Source organism: Aptenodytes forsteri, unplaced genomic scaffold, assembly GCF_000699145.1.
Source record: "Aptenodytes forsteri isolate BGI_AS27 unplaced genomic scaffold, ASM69914v1 Scaffold563, whole genome shotgun sequence".
NCBI classification, from domain to species: domain Eukaryota; kingdom Metazoa; phylum Chordata; class Aves; order Sphenisciformes; family Spheniscidae; genus Aptenodytes; species Aptenodytes forsteri.
In genome coordinates this window covers 713044-720699 of record NW_008795318.1, presented here as the reverse complement: position 1 = coordinate 720699, position 7656 = coordinate 713044, and positions in this window count along the sequence as shown.

The window sequence follows — 7656 nt, the reverse complement described above, 5'->3', positions numbered from 1 at the left end:
CGCGGCGCGGCCCCGGTCCCCGCCACCTCCCGGGTGATGGTGGGGAAGGGGGCGGCAGGATCGGGCGTGTTTGGAAAGCAAAGCGGGCAGGAGCGCTGGAAAGGGGCCAGCCCGCAGCCTGCGTTCAGCCACTCCCGCTGTTCGGTGGACGCTCCGGGGGTCGGGGGGAGCGGCACCCCGGGGCTCTGTTTGCCAGAGACAGCCTAAGGAGCCGGGACTTCCCTGCCATGAAATAGGGGTGTCCCAAGAGACGTCCATCCCCGCCCTCCTTGCTTTAAAATCCTTCTTTTCTGCGGGGTCCCTGGGACTGCGTTTTGTAACTCCACATTGCACGGAGGGTGGCCGGGGCTGCTGCTGTCCCCACAAGACCTGGGTGGCTCAGGCTCTGCTGCAGGCTCTGCTGGAGCAGGGCTTTTGCTCCCTGCAGTCGGACGCTGCCCAGCAATTCCAAGAGACATGGATGAGACACTGATCTCTGCCAGATCCACCCATCAGTCCTTGCTGTCCTCACGCTGCTTTGCTGCAGTCCCCAGTGACTGTGCAGGGACAGACACCCCTGGGGAGCAGGTGAAAAGCAGGGGTGGGGCAGGGCAGGGGAAAGGGCTGGGGCTGTGTGGTTCCCTCTTCACAAATCCCAGTCTATTCTATACCCTGCTCTACTCAGGGTAATGTGCCCAGCCCTTGATTAGCAGGAAAATGTCAATTACTCGCAACTCTCATTTCTGTTGCACACCGAGTACGTAGGACATGCCTCCAGGGATGACTCAAGAAACTTTGATTCTTTGCAAAGCCTTAACTCTTGCTTCTCCAGCAATGAGCTGCTGCAGTAAAGGGACGACATTGATGGAAATGAATCCCCGGGCAAAAGAGCTGCCCAGGCAAATAACCATCCCAGTCCCATGTTCTCTGCCGTTTCACTTGGTATTTTGCTGCCGCTCCTGGCTGGATTGCTTGTCTTGCAGAAACAAGCCTGCTCTCGCTCCAGGGACGTGAGGCAGCAAATACCTCGCTAGATCTTGTTTCTGAGCAAGGAATCGCATTTCAGATGTGCTGAGAAACTCAGAGAGAGCTTTGCACTCTGGAGGCAAAGGTTAAGTGATTTCTGGTTGGTGGCTAAACCCAGACCTGGGGAGGAAACGGGTTAGGAGCAAATCAAAGCAGGAACAGACGTTTGTTCTGGGCTGTTCCAGAAAAGTTTCACTTGGCACAAAATGATGGATTCTGCTTTCAGGTGATTTGACCCATTGCCAAATCATTCTTCCTCCTGTTGGATGCTTGGATCCATTTAGCTGGAACAAGTCCCAGGGGGAGAGGGATGTGCATGCCACTGGGCTGCGGTTGATCCAAGGTGCTAGCAGGGGGTTTGCAAACAGGGATCCCCTGCATGATCTGAGCCAGATTTTGTTTGATGTGCAGCCCTAGATACAGGCTCTGCCAGGGCAAGGGCCCAGCGGGGCTGGCAGAGGGCCCTGGGCTCTGGCTCAAGCCAGTGTAAGGGGCTTGGCCATAGTGAAACAGCGCCTGGGCAGGGTGGGGACAGCCCTGAGGTGTCCCTGTGGCACAGGACAGCTCGAGGCAGCACCCAGCAACATCCAGGTTGCCCTGGAGCACTGCCTGGAGCAGGGGAGAGGCAGCGCAATTTTGTATATAGAGCAGGTAAAAATAAGTCTCGGTAATGCATCCCTGAGAGACTGTGAGAGCGGGGTGGCGAGGGGCTGAAAGCAGCCACAGCTTCGCTCTCAGACCTCTCCCAGTGCCACGTCTTGGCTGAGCTCTGCAGGCAGCTGTGCTGGGGTGCACGTACACAATTGCCACAATTTGTTGTGACAAATCCTGCTGACCTAGGAGCAAACCTTTAGGTTTGGGGCTTCAGCAACTCTCTGAGAGCAGCAGAAGAGCCCGTGGAGGGCACCTCTCCCCTCCCTGCATCCCCCAGGACTGGGGTTTTACCCTGTCAGGCTCCTACTAGCTACATTTAGCTCAGGTCCAGCTACTGCATGCTAAAGCTCGAAAATGAGCTGGGAAGATAACCTCAACCCACACGCGCTATCCCAGATCTCCTCCTGCTTGGCTGGCACTGGAAATGCAGCAGTCACCTCCCTATGCTGCTTTGACAGCCGTGCAAAATTTCTCTTCCCTAGGTACGTTAGACCAAAATATCTCCTTTTCTCGCTGGCTGCCAGCACGGGTAGGGGAGATCTGAGTGAGTTTGCCCTCACTGCCCCATCATTCTGCCTTGTCTCTGCAACCTACACTGAGCCAGCAGCGATTTTGAAGGGAGGTGATTCGTCTAGGTCTGAATTAGTCCAAAACCCCTAATTTGAGGTGTGGGGAGGGATAGTTGCTCTTTTCCTAAGGCAGAGCTGGCAGACAGGTCTGCTCAGGGGTGTGTTACAAGCTGTGCCTGCTTTTCTGCTGGGGCTGTGGAGCAGGCGAGCTGTGGGGTGGTGGGAAGCGAAGTTACCTCTGCCCACCCAGCAGAAATCACTTCCTTTAGCTGGAAACAAGAATTGCTTTGATTGTGCTGGGGCTCAGGAGCAGTGCTTTGGGACCGTCACCGAGCGGCTCTCCCGATCTTGGCCAGGTTTCCCTCTGTGCCTTGGCCAGCCTGTCTGTGCGTGCAGCCCGGCAAAGCACCGCTCCATCCTGACACCACTGTGCAGAGAGGAACTGCAGCACCAAAAGGAATCTCTCAACTTTTCTGCCAAAGTTTTCCAGGCAAAGGAAACGTCCCCTGAAAACCCAGGGGGCTGAGGGGGTGCTGGGGAGGCCGGGCTGTGGCTGAGGATGCTGGCAAGAGGCGGGGTGGGTACGGAGCTTTGTCGCTGGGAGGCTTCTTGCTATCGTGACTCAGGCACGTCCCACCTGAGGTTTCGACAGCTGGCTAGCCACGTTCACTCCACAGTGGGGTTTTTATTCTTCTTTTATCTTTGTTTCGTAGCCAGGAAGGCCACAGTGATTTCCACTGTGCTGTACCTCCACAGAGCCCATGAGCTTCTCCTAAAGTCATTAGGAAAGTCTCTTGGCTGATTCAGGCCAACTTTTACTATTGCTATTATTAAGTCATGAAGCAATTCATGAGTTGTCTCTATTATAAATCCCAATTAAATTATTGATAGGGGAGTCTGCCTTTTATACATGTTCTCTGTAAATCCTGGGCTCTGGAGGCTTTCTGGTGCTCATTCCAGCCAGCTCTCCTCCCTGCATAATTAATGCCATTCTCTGCATTAACAGCTCCCAAAGACCGCTGCAGGGTGCAGCTGGCCTTGCTGCACCTCCAAGCACCAGTATTTTACCTGGGAATAGTGCGTGGCACCAAAAAATGCAGCGCTGGGGTGCAGGAGCCCCACGGTAATGAACTCTTGGGGTGTTTTCCTATGTGGTTGCTCCAGGGCAGATCCTGCTCTCTGCATGGGGAACAAGTCTGGGCCCTAGGGCAAAGCCAAGTGGGGTTTGGGCAGGGAAATTCCCCCCAGTGAAAGGGGTGACCCAGCTCCTCTGACCCATGTGCAAGGGCTTCACCCAGAGATTTCTGCCTCCCAACATCCCCCCAGCTCCTACTCAGGCTCCCAGCCCATGAGGCTGCTCTGAATCTACAAGTGACCCGCAAACAGCCCAACTAGTTAGGGAGGAGGCAGAAACCTCTGCCTGCGGATCTGGCCGCAGGTTGCTGCCCCTCAGCACACAGGCCTGTGCAGCGGCATGTGTCTGGCAGAGGAGCAGGGCTCCCTCCTGCCAACAGCTCCGCTCGGCAGGTCAGGCTTTTCCCAGGAGATATTTGGGGTTTGCAATGTTTTTTCTGAGGGAAAACACTGATTCACCGAAGCGAGCGTTTCACTGAAGCATATCGGCATTAACAGGCAGGATGCTGGTCTCCTGCCAGTCCACGTTCCTGCTTTATTTGTGGTCCTCAAGCTTGTTTGCCTTTGGTTTCAGCCCACTCCTTTGGGGTCCGTGGGGTGGCAGGAACCGCAGTGGCGGGTGCTGTGGCACGTGTCTGGTGGCTGGTTCCCCCATGGTCTCCCAGGGTATGAAACCAGGCCTTAATCTGCCGGGGCTGTTCAGGCACTTGATTAAAGATGTTCCTCCATGCTCATCTGCCCTGCACTTCACAAGGGGGTACGCACGGTGCCTGAAGTGGTGCCAGGCTGGTTTTCACCCCAGGGCCCCTCAGTGCAAGGGAGGTGATGGAGGGACAGGACCGGCCACGCGCAGAGGCTCCCCTGGCCGTCAGGAAGATGCTGAAGCAACAGCTCCTGCTTGGCAGGTGAAGAGTGACCTTTGCGACGTCACCCAGGGTGGGACAAAGGGCTGAGATGCCCTAGGATGGAGCAGGGCCGCTGGAGCTGCATCAGACTAAACACAAACCAAGGGGGAAAACAACAGATGCAGTGAATGCGGCACAGGTGGAGGCAGAGAGTGGGGAGGTTCAGTCCCAGCACCTCGCTGGCTCAGGGGTGGCAGGGGGACCAGTGACAGGAGGGACGCTGCCCTGGGGCTGGCTCAGTGCTTGCCAGGGCTGCAGCTACAGGAACCCATGTCCTGAAAGACAGAGCCAAAAGCACTTCTGCGCAAGAAGCCGATCAGCAGAGTGTTTATTTTAACTTGTGTCCCTGTGAAAGGGTTGAAAGTGCCTCAGTTTCCTGAAAGGATGGGAATGTTTGCGCCAGTGGCTCTGCGAACAACACCCAGATACCGGCAGAGAGGGGAGGAAGGGGTTTGCGTTTGCACTGTTGGTGTCCCTTAGGCTGGGGATTTGGAGGAACACAGGCAGGAGCAGAAGGCAGGACGGGGCTCCCCAGGGATGCGGTGTGGGTACCAGGGCCACGGGCTGGCAGCTTGGGAGCTGCTCGGGAGGTGATGGCAATGCCCCAGCTCTGACACCTGCACAGCTCCCTTGTCCCTTCTGCTCAGACACAAGCAAGCTTTGCTCCCTGCGGGAGAGCCCTGGGGCTTCCCATGAAGGGCTGGAGAGGCAGAGGGGCTCCGTGCCTTCAAACCCAGTGCCCTGCCAGGGGGGAGCGCTGTGGGTCCATGGCGTTAATGCAGCATGAAGACAGCCGGGTGCCCCGGGGAGGCTGCGTGGCTGTGGCAGTGGCTGTGTGCAGCAGCTGCGGGAGATGCTCTCTTTACTAAACAGTTTTGGGCCTAATCCAGCACCACCAGAGTCCTCCCAAAGAGGTTTTCTGCCAGGGCTGTGTGAGCCAAGGCTGCCTCTGCCCGGCAGCTTCCCGAGCCGGGGCAGGAGCATCTCTCCTGCTCGCTCTCTGTGACGGGCTGCGCTTTGCTTTCTCTTCCACCTCTCTGCACTTGGAGAGGGCACAGTGGGGCTCACGCCTGAAGCTCAGCCTGAGGCACATTTCATTTATTGCAGAGATGGTCAGAGGGGTGGAAATTGCTGCCCGGGCAGGTGGCAGGACCAAAGGTGACAGTGAAGAACAGGGTGCAGCAGGATGAGCCATCTGACCATGGCGTTGGCATCCAGCAGCCTGTGGGGACAATCTGCTGCCAAATGGGGCTGTGCAGGGGGGCTGCCATGGGGCTTTCACTGGGGCTGGGCTGGTCCCTCATGATCCTGCTGCGTTCGCTGCCGCATCCCCCCAGCACCCCCTCCCCAAACGCTCAGCCCCGGCTGCATGCCGTGCCTGCAGGCCCGGGCATCACCTGCTCCCATGTGCTGACGCCTCTTTACCTGGTCCTTGCAGACAATCCTGGTCGGAGACAGCGGTGTGGGGAAGACATCTCTGCTGGTCCAGTTTGACCAGGGCAAGTTCATTCCTGGCTCCTTCTCCGCCACCGTGGGCATTGGGTTTACGGTAAGAGCCCAAACCCTGGTCCCTGGGTTGTGCAACCTCGCTCACCCTTAGGGGAGCAGTTTTATTTGGGTAACCATAATCTATGATTCTAAACGGTGCTAAGCACAAAGAATTGGGAGAATTTGCTTTGGTGCTGCTGGATGAGGGGCACAGTTTGGCGGTGTGCTTGCCAGCAAGCTGGGGCCAGGCGTGCTTTGGGCTGCCGGCGGGGGGATGGAGGATGGACGAGGCTTCATGTCCCAAAACCCTTGGTGGGGCCGTGCCCGAGCGCAGCCTTTTGCATGGCACCCAGAAAGCCGCCTTTGGAGTGGCCCTGCTCTCCCGGGGAGAAGCCAGCCTGTGTCCTGCCTGTGCGCCCCGGGGCCCTTGCGAAAATTCAGGCAGATGGTGGCACTGCCTGGGAAAAGCACTCGGCCGCCGTCCAGTGCTATTTGCAGAGCTGCCACGGGGCCGGCAAGTGGCTCTGGCACGTGTCTCCCCTCTCCCGGGGGAGCCCGGGCCAGAGACAGTGCTGGGACCTCACCACACAGCGAGACCGGCATCCCTGCAGCACCCGTGGCAAAGCTGGGGCTCAGCAAGAGGCTATTACCCGTGGGATGGCTATTGCCCATGAGGAGGCTATTACCCATGGGGATTTTCGCTCTAGTCCAGGCCAAGGAAGCAGGGAAACATGTGGTACCAGCGCAGGGGGTCTGGGGCCAAGCAGCCCAGGGTGCCCCTGCGGGCAGTGCTGAGCCCTGTGCAGGCAGAGGAGGCTCAGCCATGCTCCTGAGCTTTGCTGGCTCCCGGCTGCCTTGTTTCTCCTGCAGCAGATGACAGCATGTGGAGGTGCTGCTCAGCCAGGCGTTTTTCCTACCTAGGCAACTCCCTGAGCACCAGCACGGTTTGCCGTATCCTTCCAGCCCCCTTCCCCAGCAAGCTGCAGGGGAGCTCAGCCGCTTCCAGGAGCTCCGAGTGCCTCCAGCCTTCAGCTCTGGGCACTTTCCTGGCCAAAGAGCCTATATAAACTATAAATCCCCTGGCTGGCTCTGAGCACAGTTACGGGACTGGAAATACAGGTTCCCTTTCCCGAGGCGCAGAGGAAAGCTTGGCTGGAGCAGGAGCCGGCAGCTGGGGAAGGTGCAGAGGTGGGTGCTATCGCAGAGGGCATCTCTGCCATCGAACCTCCCGCTGCCGTGCGTGGCCTTCGCCTGGAGAGTGGCAGCGGCACGGCTCTGCACTGGAGCCCTGCACGCCTGAATCCCAGCGGCATGAGCGGGGCTGGGGGGTTTGCACTGAGATTAGCCCTGGCGCGGGGGAGATGGGCTGGGTATCCCAGGGAAAATAAATCGGAGGGGGCTGAAGGCTCCTGTTCGTGGAGTGGTGCCTGTAAGCCTGAAGACCCTGGGCAGCCGTAGTGCATGGACCTGGATGGGGTTTTGTGGAGTGAGTTTTTGGGTAGCACAACATCCCCGGCTCTCTCCTGGGACTTGTGCATTCCCATGCTTGGGCTTTTCCCAAATGAATTGCACTGTGAGCCAGGCCCCAACGGCCGGCATAGGATGCTGGGGGCTGTGAGCCGCCGGGGGGGAGCAGGAGCCCTCCTGGGCAGCCGTAGTGCATGGACCTGGATGGGGTTTTGTGGAGTGAGTTTTTGGGTAGCACAACATCCCCGGCTCTCTCCTGGGACTTGTGCATTCCCATGCTTGGGCTTTTCCCAAATGAATTGCACTGTGAGCCAGGCCCCAACGGCCGGCATAGGATGCTGGGGGCTGTGAGCCGCCGGGGGGGAGCAGGAGCCCTGGCAGCCGTCCTGGGCCGCAAGCAGGGGCCGCTGAACCGGCTCACCGCAGCGCGGGGC